We start from the raw sequence: 15,926 nt of genomic DNA, 5'->3' as shown, positions 1-15,926 counted from the left end.
AACCATGGTACACCACGTTTCTAGAACTGTCCGTGGTACCGCATCAAAGGCTACATCTCACACCCAGCCTTCTGACGCAGAGCCATGACGACATTCAGCACCCAGATCCGCAACAGCTCAACCTGGCGATCTGGCTCCTGAAGTCCTAGAGTTTGGCTACCTAAACTTACCTCCCGACTGCATGGGCATCATTCGGGAGGCGAGGAAGCCCACTACTAGAGCCTGCTATGCGGCAAAATGGAAGCGGTTTGTCATTTATTGTGCGAACCACAACATTAACCCGCTGGATGCTTCTATTCAGAACATCATCTGTTACCTTTTCCATCTGTACAAGTGTAATCTGGCCTATACTTCCATTCGCATTCATCTGTCTGCAATGGCCGCTTATCTCCAAAATAGACAGCACCTTTCACTCTTCAAGGTGCCTGCCATCAAAGCTTTTTTGGAAGGCCTCAAACGAGTCATTCCACCACAGACTCCACCAGCTCCTGAGTGGAACCTCAATGTGGTTCTTACCAGGCTGATGGGTCCTCCCTTTGAACCACTGCATTCCTGCGAGATTCAGTTCTTGACATGGAAAGTGGCTTTCCTCGTAGCAATTACATCACTACGGAGGGTTAGTGAATTACAAGCCCTCACAATCCAAGAGCCATTTATCCAAATTCATTCCAACAGGGTAGTGCTCCGCACTAATCCTAAGTTTCTGCCCAAGGTTGTGTCTCAGTTGCACATCAACCAAACAATCGAATTACCTGTTTTCTTTCAAAATCCTGAATCATTGGCGGAGACGATGCTCCATACCCTTGACGTTAAATGGGCCCTAATGTACTACATTGATAGGACCAAGGATTTTAGAAAGACTAAGCAACTCTTTGTCGCCTTTGCACCACACCACAAAGGTAACCCTATTTCCAAGGCTGGTATTGCTAGGTGGATCGTTAAATGTATCCAGATCTGCTATCTAAAAGCTAAGCGTACTCTTACCATTCCACCAAGAGCCCACTCCACCAGAAAGTTGGGGGCCTCTATGGCATTCCTTGGAAACATTCCTTTAGAAGACATATGTAGAGCAGCCACATGGTCTACCACACACACATTTACTAAGCATTATTGTGTTGATGTGCACTCCAAACAGCAGGCAGCTGTAGGGCAGGCTGTTCTCAAGACACTTTTTCAAACTGCTGCAGCTGGCACGGGCGGCCGCCGCTAATGGAGGGACTGCTATTTATTCTATGCACAGAAATGAATTCAGAAGCCCACATGCCTCGAACCGAATATGCTACTTACCAGTATGCATCTGTTCTTGGCATGTAGGGCTGCTGACATTCATATCGCCCGTCCTCCTCCCCGGCGCCTGTAGCAGCTGCAGTATTCGCATATACTCATAGCATGGTCATCATTCACTGAGTTTCACTCCATCTTGGCCACAATGGCTAAAAACAATCTGGGGATGGAGTCAATGCCCATGCGCACTGTAGTCCAGGGGAGGAGCCACCTATCTCGTGATACTTCGAAGACTCTTCCAGGACAACAATGTGCAATCATCCGGACCCAACACTAGGCGGCGATCTATGCACAGATATGAATGTCAGCAGCCCTACATGCCAAGAACAGATGCATACTGGTAAGTAGCATATTCGTTACACTCATGACATGACAGTGCTAGCTTTCCTGCGCAACTGTATCCTGATATTGCCAGCACTTTACCCTCTTGTAACATGACAGTGCTAATAACCCAGCTCTATTCTGATAATGCTAGCACTTTACGCTCATATGACATGACAGTGCTAGCCTCCCGGCTCTATTGTACTCTGATAATGCTAGCACTTTAAACTCGTATGACACGACAGCGCTAGCTTCCCACTCTGTTGTAATCTGATAATGCTAGCACTTTACACTCGTATGACACGACAGCGCTAGCTTCCCACTCTGTTGTAATCTGATAATGCCAGCACTTTACACTCATATGACACGACAGCGCTAGCTTCCCACTCTGTTGTAATCTGATAATGCTAGCACTTTACACTCATATGACACGACAGCGCTAGCTTCCCACTCTGTTGTAATCTGATAATGCTAGCACTTTACACTCATATGACACAACAACTCTAGCTTCCGACTCTGTTGTACTCTGAAAATGCTAGCACTTTACACTTATATGACACAACAACTCTAGCTTCCCACTCTGTTGTAATCTGATAATGCTAGCACTTTACACTCATATGACATGACAGTGCTAGCCTCGCAGCTCTCTTGTAATCTGATAATGCTAGCACTTTACGCTCATATGACATGACAGTGCTAGCCTCCCGGCTCTATTGTAATCTGATAATGCTAGCACTTTACACTCATATGACATGACAGTGCTAGCCTCGCAGCTCTCTTGTAATCTGATAGTCCTAGCACTTCATACTCATATGACATGACGGCGCTAGCCTCCCCACTCTATTGTATCCTGATAATGCTAGCACTTTACACTCATGACATGACAGTGCTAGCTTCCCCGCTCTATAGTATCTTGATATTGCTAGCGCTTTACAGTCATAGGACATGACAGCGCTAGCTTCCCCGCTCTATTGTATCCTGATAATGCTAGCGCTTTACAGTCATAGGACATGACAGCGCTAGCCTCCCGGCTCTATTGTATCCTGCTAATGCTAGAGCTTTACAGTCATAGGACATGACAGCGCTAGCTTCCCCGCTCTATTGTATCCTGATAATGCTAGCGCTTTACAGTCATAGGACATGACAGCGCTAGCTTCCCCGCTCTATTGTATCTTGATATTGCCAGCACTTTACCCTCTTGTAACATGACAGTGCTAATAACCCAGCTCTATTGTAATCTGATAATGCTAGCATTTTACTCTCTCATAACATGACACTGCTAACATTCTACATTATTGTAATCTGGTAATGCTAGCACTTTACTCTCTTTGTAACCTGACAACATGAGCACTCCCTCTCCACTGATATCTGCCAGTGCCAACGCTTTACAGTCTAGCATTACATCACCATCTCTATTGTACTCAGATAATAGCAGTTTGCACTTTCAACTCTCTAACATGACAACAGTAGCACACTCACTCTCTTGCAATCTGATAACACTAGCACTTTACACTCTTGTAACATGACCACACTGACAGACTCTAGTATTTTACACCTGTTTAAAAAGACTGTGCCTGCACTTCGAGGCCTTTGTATTGTCACTCTGTGCTAACCCTTCTAGGGCCAGCACTTCTGAGTTATTGTAATATGACAGTGCTGGTGATTGTCACTCTGTGCTCACACCTCTAGGGCCAGCGCTTCTGGGTTATTGTAATATGACCGTGCTGGTGATTGTCACTCCGTGCTCACCCCTCTAGGGCAAGCGCTTCAGAGTTATTGTAATATGACAGTGATGGTTATTGTCACTCCGTGCTCACCCCTCTAGGGCCAGCGCTTCAGAGTTATTGTAATATGACCGGGCTGGTGATTGTCACTCTGTGCTCACCCCTCCAGTTTCAGCGCTTCAGAGTTATTGTAATATGACAGTGCTGGTGATTGTCACTCTGTGCTCACCCCTCCAGGGTCAGCGCTTCAGAGTTATTGTAATATGACAGTGATGGTGATTGTCACTCTGTGCTCACCCCTGTAGGGCCGGCGCTTCTGAGTTAATGTAATATGACAGTGCTGGTGATTGTCACTCTGTGCTAACCCCTCCAGGGTCAGCGCTTCAGAGTTATTGTAATAGGACAGTGATGGTGATTGTCACTCTGTGCTCACCCCTGTAGGGCCGGCGCTTCTGAGTTAATGTAATACTAGCAGCCCGTCCCGACGTTGTCCGGGTATGAATTGCTGCCGGCCAGTAGTATATTGTTTCGTAGGATTTCGTTTTGATAGCATTTCTTATCTGTGACAGGCCTGTGAAATGCTCCGATTCACAGTGCACTGCTGATGCACTTAAGAGTGCGCGTTCAGTAGTGTGTGAACTCGAGTTTCCCTACTTTATTTTCCTTGCAATATTATATAGCGCGAACTCGACAACATGGCATGAGCACAATTTACATTACAGAAGAACACATTCATTTGTGGTAGGCAAGGTGAGACAAAGCGATTTGTCTGGAATCTCAGGATGTTGAGCTGATGCCGAGATTCGAACGTAGCTCCCCAGCTCTAAAGTTCGCAATTCTAGAACTTGTGGTGGGAGCTGTGTCTAAAAGTGTATGTCGGTGCTGGGCATCAATGAGAGAGACCTGTGCATTTTTCCAATCGGTGGTGAAAAAATATGAGTATGTTGCTGGAGATGTGAGCCGCCGTGCCACCAATGTACTTACGGGGGAGGGTAAACACCCATTATTCCGCAACTTTCTTTCCGCATACCATCACTCCGCATACTTTCATTACGAAAGTACCATGATTCCGCAATGCCATTATAATGCGTGGCATTACATTTTATATACTTTTACCAGGCATACATTTACAACGAAATTTGTTGTAAATGCATGAATGATAAAAGCATGTTTTTTTAAAATGTTTGAATAAGGCAAGTATGGGTATAGGGGTATATGTTTTGGGGTACTGAGGTATATGTTTTGGGGTGTTTGGGTATTTTAAAGGTTCAGATATAGTTTTGGGTTCTGGGGTACAGGGGTATTTTTAGGGTTCAGGGCTAGGTTTGGGTTTTGGGGTATAGGGGTATTTTTAGGGTTCAGGGCTAGGTTTGGGTTTTGAGGTACAGGGGTATTTTTAGGGTTCAGGGCTAGGTTTGGGTTTTGGGATACAGGGGTATTTTAGGGTTCTGGGCCAGGTTTGGGTTTTGGGGTACAGGGGTATTTTTAGGGTTCAGGGGTAGGTTTGGGTTTTGGGGTACAGGGGTATTTTAAGGGTTATGGGCTAGGTTTGGGTTTTGGGGTACAGTGGTATTTTAGGGTTCAGGGGTAGGTTTGGGTTTTGGGGTACAGGGGTATTTTTAGGGTTCAGGGGTAGGTTTGGGTTTTGAGGTACAGGGGTATTTATAGGGTTTAGGGATAGGTTTGGGTTTTGGGGTACAGGGTATATTTATAGGGTTAAGATGGGTTAGTGTTTAAGGGTGTTGGGGTATTTTATAGAGTAAGGGTGGGTTATGATTATGGGGTGCAGGGGTATTTAAAGTAGGGGTGGGCGGAAGTGGCGCGAACTTGGTACAATAAATCCGCAATATTTCGTTCTGTCTGATTTCCAATTATTAAAACATAAACCTCATATATTCAAGGTAAAATAACAAGTATTTCTACATGCTAAAATGCATATAGTCATTTCAGAAAAGTGAAATTAGCTTCCAGCAAGCAGTGAGAGAGGTGATGATTTTGAGATCAAGCCCCCTGCAAAGCATTATGGGACGAGATTGGCAGTGGGAAGTGAATATTATAGTATCCAAATAATTCTACAAAGAGCTGCAGTTCACCTCGTCGTCCCTAGTTGTCCCTGATGAGGCAAATGCAATAGCATTTAAAATATTATACATCAAGCTGCAGTTCACCTCGTCGTCCCAAGATGTCCCTGAAGAGTAAAATTCAAAAACATTGAAACCCTTTCATGAATGCTAAAAACTATGCTAATCTTATCCCATAATGCTTTGCAGGGCCTTTTAGTTGTATTTTTGCCCATAACTGTGCTTGGGGTGGTTCTAAGAGAATGGGACCACCAATTAATTACTATTTAAAGGGAGCAGGAATGTATAGAACCTGGGAAGAAAAAACAACACTCGTGACGGAATGCCCCCAGCGATTGTCACGCCCCCAGCACACACCCACAGTACAATGCAGACACGCCCACAAGGGACTACTTTGCTGGCACGGTTCTTTTACCTTTTAAATGTATATGGTGGGCGTCTGCATAGGCTATATCCTTCTGCTGCAACTGCCCTTTCCAACGCTGTATTGGGTGTGTGGATTGGCGCTGTAGTTCCAGAGTTTACCTTGCCAAAAGGTGTCTGTTCTCTCTTTATAATAGTAGTATAGATCTCACTATACAAGACATAACTAAATCACTAGATCAGTGCGGCAACTCATGATTTTCCTATATACATCATAAACACAGTTGCCTAATTTCATTTCTCAATAACTACACTTGTGAAGAAGCGTCGCCCTATGCATTTCGGGAAGCCCTGTTCCCTTCTTCAGGGGCGAGTACCTTCAAGACGGGTACTGCAGGCTATATATACGCTACATACAGCAAATCTGTTCTAGAGAACAAGTTCACGGGGCGATGGCCAAAAGTAATCCTAAAGACTCAGCATTCAAGCCAAATTGTACGGAGTGTCCGTGAGTAACAGCAGCAGTAGAGGAGGAAATTTCTTAATGCTTCTTGTATAGAACCGGATTAACTGTGCTGTTCACGCTGTCAAAAAACCTCAAGTCGGCAGACGTTTTTGGCTAGTAATCTGTAGCTGCTATACTGACGCTATGTCGACCACACCTGGATGCAGGAGGCCCTAATATATACTCCTATCACATCCACCAGCCTTTTAAAACGCTAACAGTTATTAAAGATGAATTAACCCGTGGGTACTGGAACCACTGTATAGCTTTTTAACTATCACTATCCACGTCACCACACTGCACACTCAGCTACATACCTGCTCCACTGTATTCAGGCGTAGAAGCACACCCGGGACACACTTGGTGTCACTGGGTGGGCCCGATGATGAAGCATGCCACCAACCAGGTTGGTGGGTGAGGGCTTCGTGAAAAAACCTAATGGTTTGCACTTCATCATACAGCTCTGAGTCCTGTTAATATTTCGCAATAGGCTAGTCCTTTTAGATTAACATGTGAATCTGACAATGCCAGCACCTCACACTTCTAAGCATCAGGCTGCGCCTGCACTTCCCTCTCTGTTGTGAATCTGATGGTGCAAGCACTTAACTTTCTGTTGTGAATCTGATGGTGCAAGCCCTTCACTCTCTGTTGTAAATATAAAGGTGACAGTGCAAGCACCTCACTCTCGGTTGTGAATCTGACATTGCAAACACGTAACACTCTGTTGTGAATCTGACGGTGCCAGCTCTTCACTCTCTGTTGTGAATCTGACGGTGCACCCACTTCACTCTCTGTTGTGAAACTGACGGTGCAAACACACTCCATTGTGAATCGGAAGGTGCCAGTATTTCACTCTCTGTTGTGAATGTGACGGTGCCAGCACTTCACTCGCTGTTCTGAATATGACAGTGACTGTGCAAGCACTTCACTCTCTGTTGGGAATCTGACGGTGCAAACACTTCAATCCGTTGTGAATCTAAAGGTGCCAGTATTTTACTCTCTGTTGTGAATGTGACGGTGCCAGCTCTTCACTCTCTGTTGTGAATCTGACGGTGCCAGCTCTTCACTCTCTGTTGTGAATCTGACGGTGCACCCACTTCACTCTCTGTTGTGAAACTGACGGTGCAAACACACTCCATTGTGAATCTGTAGGTGCCAGTATTTTACTCTCTGTTGTGAATGTGACGGTGCCAGCACTTCACACTCTGTTGTAAATGTGACGGTGCCAGCACTTCACTCTCTGTTGTGAATGTGACGCTGCAAACACTTCAATCCCTTGTGAATCTGAAGGTGCCAGCAATACACTCTCTGTTGTGAATCTGACGGTGCAAGCACTTCACTATCTGTTGTGAATCCGATGGTGCAAACACTTCACTCTGTTGTGAATCTGAAGGTGCCAGTATTTTACTCTCTGTTGTGAATGTGACGGTGCCAGCACTTCACACTCTGTTGTGAATGTGACGCTGCCAGCACTTCACTCTCTGTTGTGAATCTGACGGTGCAAGCACTTCACTGTCTGTTGTGAATCTGACGGTGCAAACACTTCAATCCGTTGTGAATCTGAAGGTGCCAGCATTTCACTCTGTTGTGAATCTGACGGTGCAAGCACTTCACTCTCTGTTGTGAATGTGACGATGCACTTCACTCTCTGTTGTGAATCTAAAGGTGCCAGTATTTTACTCTCTGTTGTGAATGTGACGGTGCCAGCTCTTCACTCTCTGTTGTGAATCTGACGGTGCCATCTCTTCACTCTCTGTTGTGAATCTGACGGTGCAACCACTTCACTCTCTGTTGTGAAACTGACGGTGCAAACACACTCCATTGTGAATCGGAAGGTGCCAGTATTTCACTCTCTGTTGTGAATGTGACTGTGCCAGCACTTCACTTTGTTGTGAATATGACAGTGACGGTGCAAGCACTTCACTCTCTGTTGTGAATCTGACGGTGCAAACACTTCACTCTGTTGTGAATTTGAAGGTGCCAGTATTTTAATCTCTATTGTGAATGTGACGGTGCCATCACTTCACACTCTGTTGTGAATGTGACGGTGCCAGCACTTCACTCTCTGTTGTGAATCTGACGGTGCAAGCACTTCACTGTCTGTTGTGAATGTGACGCTGCAAACACTTCAATCCGTTGTGAATCTGAAGGTGCCAGCATTACACTCTCTGTTGTGAATCTGACGGTGCAAGCACTTCACTATCTGTTGTGAATGTGACGATGCACTTCACTCTCTGTTGTGAATCTGATGGTGCAAACACTTCACTCTGTTGCGAATCTGAAGGTGCCAGTATTTTTCTCTCTGTTGTGAATGTGACTGTGCCAGCACTTCACTCTCTGTTGTGAATCTGATGGTGAAAGCACTTCACTCTCTCTTGTGAATCTGACGGTGCAAACACTTCTCTCTGTTGTGAATCTGAAGGTGCCAGTTTTTTACTCTCTGTTGTGAATGTGACGGTGCCAGTACTTCGCTCTCTGTTGTGAATCTATAGTGAAAGCACTTCCCACTCTGTTGTGGATCTGATGGTGAAAACACTTTACTCTCTGTTTTTAATCTCACGGCGCAAACACTTCACTCCCTGCTTTAAATCTGATAGTGGAAGCACTTCACTCACTGTTAATCTGACTGTGCAAGAAATTCACTCTCTGTTGTGGATCTGATGGTGCCAGCCCTTCACTCACTGTTAATCTGTTATGTTAAGGGGGATTTATTATGAAGCACACGTATACCCACCGGTCTCTTGGAGCTGAGTTAGTGGCCACCGCGGCATCTAGCTGTAGGCTTGGGTAAAGAGCCATGTTTTTCATGTTTTTCTAAAGCACGTAATTTCCTGTCTGCCTGATGGCAATAGGCATGAAGTTCCAAAGTGGTGGTCCTAGCAGGGAACATCGTGAGCTGCCCATCCTTTTGCGTCTGAATCTGGGGACCACCAGCGATTCATTTACGCAGATCCAAGGTTTCGTTTTGGCTAATATGTGTACATCCTTCTGGAAAGGTATTTGGGACCTTTATTGTGGATTGCTTTGAAGATACTGCATCCTGTTTTAAACATGGATCACTGTGCTACTAGGAGCCAATGAAGCGCCGCCCTTCATCAGCGGCAATGGCTGGCTGCAGAAAGATCATTCTAGCAGCTTCGTTTTGTATCAGCTGAGGTCTGTGATTGTGGTCGATAGGGAGACCCAGGGACGGAGCGGGAGCATAGACCAGGGCTGTAATAGTTTGAGTGCTGGCCTCCCTGGTAAAAAAAAAAAAAGTCTTCTGATTTCCCTGAATATTCTGAGTTGGTGAAAGCAGGACGAGTAACCATGCTTATCTGTGATGGCATGGATAGGTCTGCGTCACTTTGGATGCCCAGACTTGTTACAGTGCTCTTGGGGTTAGCTGGGGGGGCCTAGCTGTGCAGTGCAAACACTTCACTCTCTGTTGTGAATCTGACTGTGCAAGCACTTCACACGCCTAGGCATCCGACTGTGCCAGCACCTCATTCTCTTGTGAATCAGACGGTGAGAACACTTCACACACGTGTGCATCAGACTGTGCCAGCACGTCATTTTTAATATGAATCTGTCAGTGCAGCACTTGACTATTGTGAATCTGAAGGTGCCAGCACTTCGCACTCTGTTGTGAACCTGACAGTGTCAGCACTTCGCACTCTTGTGAATCTGACTGTGTCAGCACTGGACCCTCTATTGTGAATCTGAAAGTGCCCACACTTCACACTCTGTTGTGAATCTGACAGTGTCAGCACTTCACACTCTGTTGTGAATCCGACAGTGTCAGCACTTCTCACTCTGTTGTAAACCTGACACTGTCAGCTCTGGACCCTCTATTGTGAATCTGACAGTTTTATTGTGAATCTGACAGTGTCAGCACTAGGCAACCCTGTTGTGAATCTGTCAGTGCAGCACTTGACTATTGTGAATGTGAAGGTGCCAGCACTTCGCACTCTGTTGTGAATCTGAAAGTGTCAGCACTTTTTACTCTGTTGTAAACCTGACACTGTCAGCACTGGACCCTCTATTGTGAATCTGACAGTGCCAGCACTTAACTCTCTGTTGTTAATCTGACAGTGCAAGCACTTCACTCTTTGTTGTTAATCTGACAGTGGCAGCCCTTCACTCTGTTGTTAATCTGACAGTGCCAGCACTTCACTCACTGTTGTTAATCTGACAGTGCAAGCACTTCACTTTCTGTTGTGAATCTGTGCAACACTTCACACTTCTAAGCATCAGACTGTGCCAGCACCTCATTCTCTTGCGAATCAGACGGTGACAACGCTTGACTATTGTGAATCTGACGGTGTCAGCACTTCACACTCTGTTGTGAATCTCACAGTGTCAGCACTGGACCCTCTTGTGAATCTGAAAGTGCCCGCTCTTCGCACTCTGTTGTGAACCCGACAGTGTCAGCACTGGACCCTCTTGTGAATCTGAAAGTGCCCGCTCTTCGCACTCTGTTGTGAACCCGACAGTGTCAGCACTGGACCCTGTATTATAGATCGGACCGAGCCGTCCCTCCCCTCTGAGGCCTCCGCCCTGAAGCAGGGGCCCCCTCCCTTCTGCTGTGTGTGTGGGTGCTCTGTGCCTTTAAGTGCCTGCTCTGGCTGGCAGGCGGGGAGGGGCCGCGGCTGCTGGGAATGCAGATGCTGCTGCTGCCTGTGCTCAGCTGTGCCCTGGGGCAGTGCTCTGTCCTGCTGGGTCCTGCTGGGTCCTGTGCTCTCTGCTCACTCACTAGTTCCTGCGGTGACGCTCCCTGAGAGGACGGCTCGGCTGCCAGGCTGGGGCGCACTGGGCAGGGCTGAGGACACAAGCGGTGCCAGGACTCCTGCCCTCCGCTCCTGGGCCCTGGCAGGGGTGCCACCTGCCCTCCTGGTCCTGCTGCCTGTGAGGGGCCCTGGCAGGTGTGCCACCCGCGTCCTACGGGGCAGCGCGGCCCCCGGTGTAGAAGAACTTTTAAAGCACCGGCCCCCGTGACTGCCCGCTCGCTGACCCTACACCGGCTGCCAGGCTCGGAGACCAGGTAAGAGGGGGCGGGCTCCGGGGTATTTCAATTATTTGGTAGAGAGAGCCTGTACCACCCAGCCCCTTCATCGGGGGTGAGGGCCGGTACTTATCACAGGTAAGTGTCACTTCTTGCATCACAGGAGAGTGCCAGCACTTGCATCACAGTTGAGTGCCAGCACTTGCATCACAGTTGAGTGCCAGCACATGCATCACAGTTGAGTGCCAGCACTTGCATCACAGTTGAGTGCCAGCACTTGCATCACAGTTGAGTGCCAGCACTTGCATCACAGATGAGTGCCAGCACTTGCATCACAGTTGAGTGCCAGCACTTGCATCACAGATGAGTGCCAGCACTTGCATCACAGAAGTGTGCCAGCACTAACATCACAGAAGTGTGCCAGCACTAACATCACAGAAGTGTGCCAGCACTTGCATCGCAGGAGAGTGCCAGCCCGTGCATCGCAGGAGAGTGCCAGCTCGTGCATCGCAGGAGAGGGCCAGCCCGTGCATCGCAGGAGAGGGCCAGCACGTGCATCGCCGGAGAGGGCCAGCACTTGCATCGCCGGAGAGGGCCAGCACTTGCATTGCCGGAGAGGGCCAGCACTTGCATCGCCGTAGAGTGCCAGCACTTGCATCCTAGGACAGTGCCAGCACTTGCATCACAGGTCACATCCAGTACTGTCATCAGACGTAGGTGAAGTACCTACAGCAGGGGTGTAAACCAGACCCACATCTTAAGTGAGTGAAACTACTAGCTTCCTGGGTAAATCTCAGTACCTTCTTTACGGGAGAGTCCAAGTACTTACATCATCAGTGGATTCTGCGCACTAGTGTCAGTACTGGAATAGACTGGATACACAAGATGTGGTTGAGGTGCACCGGCAGAGCTGCGCGCTAATCTCAGTACTGGAATGGACTGGATACACGAGATATGGCTGAGGTGCACTGGCAGGCTGCGCGCTAATCTCAGTACTGGAATGGACTGGATACACGAGATGTGGCTGAGGTGCACTGGCAGAGCTGCGCGCTAATCTCAGTACTGGAATAGACTGGATACACGAGATGTGGCTGAGGTGCACTGGCAGGCTGCGCGCTAATCTCAGTACTGGAATAGACTGGATACACGAGATGTGACTGAGGTGCACTGGCAGGCTGCGCGCTAATCTCAGTACTGGAATAGACTGGATACACGAGATGTGGCTGAGGTGCACTGGCAGAGCTGCGCGCTAATCTCAGTACTGGAATGGACTGGATACACACGATGTGGCTGAGGTGCACTGGCAGAGCTGTGGTTGAGGTGCACTGGCAGAGCTGCGCGCTAATCTCAGTACTGGAATGGACTGGATACACAAGATGTGGCTGAGGTGCACCGGCAGAGCTGTGGCTAAGGTGCACTGGCCGAGCTGCACGCTAATCTCAGTATTGGAATGGACTGGATACACAAGATGTGGCTGAGGTGCACTGGCAGAGCTGTGGTTGAGGTGCACTGGCAGAGCTGTACGCTAATCTCAGTACTGGAATAGGCTGGATACACAAGATGTGGCTGAGGTGCACTGGCAGAGCTGCGCGCTAATCTCAGTACTGGAATGGACTGGATACACAAGATGTGGCTGAGGTGCACCGGCAGAGCTGTGGTTGAGGTGCACTGGCAGAGCTGCGCGCTAATCTCAGTACTGGAATGGACTGGATACACAAGATGTGGCTGAGGTGCACTGGCAGAGCGGCACGCTAATCTCAGTACTGGAATAGACTGGATACACAAGATGTGGTTGAGGTACACTGGCAGAGCTGTGGTTGAGGTGCACTGGCAGAGCTGCACGCTAATCTCAGTACTGGAATAGACTGGATACACAAGATGTGGCTGAGGTGCACTGGCAGAGCTGCGCGCTAATCTCAGTACTGGAATGGACTGGATACACAAGATGTGGCTGAGGTGCACTGGCAGAGCTGCACGCTAATCTCAGTACTGGAATAGACTGGATACACAAGATGTGGTTGAGGTGCACTGGCAGAGCTGTGGTTGAGGTGCACTGGCAGAGCTGCACGCTAATCTCAGTACTGGAATAGACTGGATACACAAGATGTGGCTGAGGTGCACTGGCAGAGCTGCACGCTAATCTCAGTACTGGAATAGACTGGATACACAAGATGTGGCTGAGGTGCACCAGCAGAGCTGTGGCTGAGGTGCACTGGCAGAGCTGCACGCTAATCTCAGTACTGGAATGGACTGGATACACAAGATGTGGTTGAGGTGCACTGGCAGAGCTGCGGTTGAGGTGCACTGGCAGAGCTGCAGTTGAGGTGCACTGGCAGAGCTGCGCGCTAATCTCAGTACTGGAATGGACTGGATACACAAGATGTGGTTGAGGTGCACTGGCAGAGCTGCGGTTGAGGTGCACTGGCAGAGCTGCAGTTGAGGTGCACTGGCAGAGCTGCGCGCTAATCTCAGTACTGGAATGGATACACAAGATGTGGTTGAGGTGCACTGGCAGAGCTGCGGTTGAGGTGCACTGGCAGAGCTGCGCGCTAATCTCAGTACTGGAATGGACTGGATACACGAGATGTGGCTGAGGTGCACTGGCAGAGCTGTGGCTGAGGTGCACTGGCAGAGCTGTGGCTGAGGTGCACTGGCAGAGCTGTGGCTGAGGTGCACCGGCAGAGCTGTGGCTGAGGTGCACCGGCAGAGCTGCATAGAGGTGGCTTACTAATATTGAAAAGGGAGGTCTTTATCTCTCAAAAGGTGCTTTTTTGACAGGTCGCCCTGCAGGTTTTGCACTGCAACCCTCAGGCTACTCAGAGTAGGCCTTGTAGCCCCATTTGCACTGCCGCTGTAGTGTGTGGACCAGTAGGTGCAACAGGCTACCAATGACATTTAGCTTCCAGGCCCTGGATGCACTTTGTACCATATACTAGCGAATTACAGGGATGTTAACAGTGCCAATCCGGAATTATCCAATGTAGCCATGTTTAAAGGGGAGCACAGGCACTTTATTCCTGATTGTCAGGGATAAAGTGCACAGAGTTCCAAAGCCAGCACAAAAATGGTCCAGCAGAAAGCACAAATTCTAGGGTGACCCCACAGTAAAAGTCAGATTTCCTGCACCTGCCCATTGCCCACCACTGGTTGGTTTACTGTTATTGTTTTTTGCTTGCTTTCTATTGGGTGGATTTCCTTGTTCCAGCCTGCCCATCTTGTGTTTGTCCTGCCCATGAAGCGCAACCTGTTCATCATCTCTTCGATTGGCTGGCTTCTGTGCTTCCTCTTCTCAGTTTTTGGGAGCTGCTCTTATCGGGTTTTGCTTAAGCTCTCCATGAGAGTGCATATTTTTGCAGCTGTCTCCCTTGCGTGCTTTTCTTCCTCACCCACGTTGCGCTCTCGCCCATGTGCTTCTCTCCCTCCCTACACTTGTGTTGGTCTCTCGTACGTGTGCATCTCCCCCACAGCCCACAACATTGGTCTTTTTCACCCCTGTTTCTACCTTTGACCCAGATTCTCTCCCTTGTATTGCTTGTCTCCTGCCGGCAGTGTTGCTTTCCCCCCACCTGCTGTGCTTGTTCACCCCCACCTGCTGTGCTTGCTCACCCCCACCTGCTGTGCTTGTTCACCCCCACTAGCTATGCTTGTTCACCCCCACTGGCTGTGCTTGTTCACCCCCACCCGCTGTGCTTGTTCACTCCCACCCGCTGTGCTTGTTAACCCCCACCCGCTGTGCTTGTTCACTCCCACCCGCTGTGCTTGTTCACTCCCTCCCGCTGTGCTTGTTCACTCCCACCCGCTGTGCTTGTTCACTCCCACCCGCTGTGCTTGTTCACTCCCACCCGCTGTGCTTGTTCATCCCCACCTGCTTTGCTTGTTCACCCCCACCTGCTGTGCTTGTTCACCCCCACTAGCTATGCTTGTTCACCCCCACTGGCTGTGCTTGTTCACCCCCACCCGCTGTGCTTGTTCACTCCCATTCGCTGTGCTTGTTCACCCCCACCCGCTGTGCTTGTTCACTCCCACCCGCTGTGCTTGTTCACTCCCACCCGCTGTGCTTGTTCACTCCCACCCTCTGTGCTTGTTCACTCCCACCGCTGTGCTTGTTCACTTCCACCCGCTGTGCTTGTTCACTTCCACCCGCTGTGCTTGTTCACCCCACCGCTGTGCTTGTTCACTCCCGCCCGCTGTGCTTGTTCACTCCCACCCGCTGCGCTTGTTCACCCCCACCCGCTGCGCTTGTTCACCCCCACCCGCTGCGCTTGTTCACCCCCACCCGCTGTGCTTGTTCACCCCCACCCGCTGTGCTTGTTCACCCCCACCCGCTGCGCTTGTTCACCCTCACCCGCTGCGTTTGTTCACCCCCACCCGCTGTGCTTGTTCACCCCCACCCGCTGTGCTTGTTCACCCCCACCCGCTGTGCTTGTTCACTCCCACCCGCTGTGCTTGTTCACTCCCACCCTCTGTGCTTGTTCACTCCCACCCTCTGTGCTTGTTCACTCCCACCCTCTGTGCTTGTTCACCCCCACCCGCTGTGCTTGTTCACCCCCACCCGCTGTGCTTGTTCACCCCCACCCGCTGTGCTTGTTCACCCCCACCCGCTGTGCTTGTTCACCCCCACCCGCTGCGCTTGTTCACCCTCACCCGCTGCGCTTGTTCACCCC

General features: G+C 49.2%; 1 protein-coding gene across 2 annotated transcripts in view; it reads left to right on the top strand.

The window, feature by feature from the left end:
• Positions 1–15,926, top strand: part of LOC147693446 (uncharacterized) — a 436,409-nt gene that overhangs the window by 295,053 nt on the left and 125,430 nt on the right. The window lies entirely within an intron of this gene.

This window comes from Lissotriton vulgaris, chromosome 8 (assembly GCF_964263255.1).
Source record: "Lissotriton vulgaris chromosome 8, aLisVul1.2, whole genome shotgun sequence".
NCBI lineage: Eukaryota > Metazoa > Chordata > Amphibia > Caudata > Salamandridae > Lissotriton > Lissotriton vulgaris.
The sequence above is the reverse complement of the archived record's forward strand: the minus strand, read 5'-3'. Positions and strand labels throughout refer to the sequence as shown.